Below are 2,761 nucleotides of genomic sequence, written 5' to 3' on the forward strand. Positions count from 1 at the left end.
CGATTTAAAACATTCACAGCTACACGGAACACTGTTCTGGCAACGGCCGACACTTCCAACATATTGCGGAAATTCCACAGGTGCCCTTCGTTGTTAGATACACCAGTGCAACCTCCACACTTTGCCGGCATCTGCATTTATGTTCAAGCATACGCTTCTCGCAGTGTTTCCATATTTTGTTCCATCCCTGTATGTCGCCTTTCGCAGTCGCCTTTCACACCAGACACACCGTACAAAACAACTCCTCGCCGCAAACTTGTAGAGTATACCTACTTACAAGGAGCCTTCAATAAATAATGCAATTCTTGTTTTCTTGACCAAAATCGGTTGAACAAATGCGGGACTTGTCTTCCAAGCAAAGAGCTGACTGAGGTTCTTTTGGCGGAAGAAAAGCCAGAGCATTACAGATATTCACTGACACGAATGTCTAAGGACACCTGGCAGTGAACAAAACCTATTGCAATAAGACCGCACACTGGACTCTCATTGCCGGCCACTGTGGTCGAGCAGTTCTAGGCGATTCAGTCCGGAAACGCGCGGCTGCTACAGTCACAGGTTCGAATCCAGCCCCGGGCATGGATGTGTGTGACTCCCTTAGGTTAGGTAGGTTTAAGTAGTTCTAAGTCTGGGAGACTGATGACCTCTGATGTTAAGTCCCACAGTGCTTAGAGCCATCTGAACCACCATTCTTTTTTTTCTTTTTTTTTTTTTTGGACTCGGGAGGTCAACGGCCATCCTGATTTAGGTTTAACGTGGTTTCCATAAATCGCTTCAGGCAAATTCTGGGATGGTTTCTTTGAAACTGCACACGGCCTACTTTCTTTTCCCTCCCTCCCTAGTCCAATGGGACAGATGACCTCACTGTTTGGCTCAAAATGGTTCAAATGGCTCTGAGCACTATGGGACTTAACATCTATGGTCATCAGTCCCCGAGAACTTAGAACTACTTAAACCTAACTAACCTAAGGACAGCACACAACACCCAGCCATCACGAGGGAGAGAAAATCCCTGACCCCGCCGGGAATCGAACCCGGGAACCCGGGCGTGGGAAGCGAGAACGCTACCGCACGACCACGAGATGCGGGCCCGCACTGTTTGATCCACTCCCCCCAAATCACACATCAACCAACCAACCAAACTTGCTGGATCTCCTGCATGCCGACCGGACTCACACAACTGTGACTCACGCAGTTTTGGAATATACGGACACTCTTTCGAGGTGATCGACGAATCACAAACAAAGACCTCGCTGCGCAACTGGACGTCTCTGTTGGTAGTGCTGATAGACTCGTCCACCAGTTGGGGTACTCGAAGGTGTGTGCCCGGTGCGTCCCTCGCCACCTAACATAAGAACAACGGAGGACCATCTGTGCGGAATTCCTTGCGCCTTACGTGGCTGATCGTCACAATTTTATTGGCGCGCCAAGACGCTGGCTCCGACTTCAACCAGTAGAGAGGTGTCATGCAGGCGTACACGCCCTCCAAGTAAGGTGGCGCAAGGGCGTCGCACTGAACCGAGGTTATGCTGAGAAATGAGGTTTTGCAGCCAAAAGAGTGCTAAATAATACGGTGTATTGGAATCCTGAATAAAACCAACGTGTTTTCAGACGCATTGGTTTTATTCAGGATTCCAAAAAGTGTCCCGTTACTTTCTGAACGCCTCTACTACTTAACATGGGTATCCCTAACACTTTGCTAGATACCTCGTGTGGGAGGGAGAAAGAGGTGTGAATTTTGATTTAATTTCTATAAATGGAATGCAAGGAGTGCTGTTCAACGTATAAGTAGTTTATTCAGTGAAACTGCATTAAACGGCACATGCAATAATTATTGAAATTTTATCAAATTCTTTTAACAATCACTCACAAATTATTCAAAAAATGATAAAAAAATAAAAAAATTGGGTCGCCAGATACTGTAGAAAGTATCAAAATAAAAAAGAAGAACAAATAGAATTGAATTAGCACCAAGAGCTCACAACAAGTGAATTATATAAGGTGCCTGCCCTGGTATTTGCCTTTTAACATGAGCATTGTATGACTTCATTCTAATTTCACATATAAATAAACTACGCGAGACGGGTTGACCAGGTGTATTAAATGAGGAAAGAATAAAAAAAAAAGAACAGCTGAACATATGACTCTCTTCACGGGCAAATGGTGAATACTGTGCCTTGCGTCTGTATGAGCATCTAACACATTGCAAAGAAATTGAAGAAAGCGAAAGAAAAATGCGCAGCTAGGAAGGCAGGCGTTTTCTGTATTACCATGTTCATGGCGTAGTCGGCGTGGCGGTGGAGTCGGCTGATTGGGTGCGGCTGCATCAAGACTCCGCCGGCGTCGTAGTTGATAGCGTGTAACATGCCCTACGTTGAAAATAGTGACCGAAATCTGCTACTGGAAGTTATCATTACTGGACGATGGTATGCATCCATCTGCATGTGGTAACCTACGTGAAACTGCATTAAAAAAAACTCAAAACTGTTCTAACAGTACTACCGTCATCGGACATGTAGTAAATCAAAATGATTCTGAGTTAAGCTTTTGATAACGCGCACAGTGGGTGAAGCTCACCTACTTGGATCTAACAAACTTTGCTCTCTACGCTGTTTGCGACGGATGCAAAGTGCTTTGTCTCATGACAAGCGATAAGAGAATCGTTGCGAATTATCGGAAGCAGTCAAGAGTGAACTCCTGCCTCCTCAGAAGCAAAATTCGGAATGCCCAATACTAGTGCGCTCCTCGCACCTGGAGAGAGAGA

The sequence above is a fragment of the Schistocerca nitens genome, chromosome 1 (assembly GCF_023898315.1).
Source record: "Schistocerca nitens isolate TAMUIC-IGC-003100 chromosome 1, iqSchNite1.1, whole genome shotgun sequence".
NCBI classification, from domain to species: Eukaryota; Metazoa; Arthropoda; class Insecta; order Orthoptera; family Acrididae; genus Schistocerca; species Schistocerca nitens.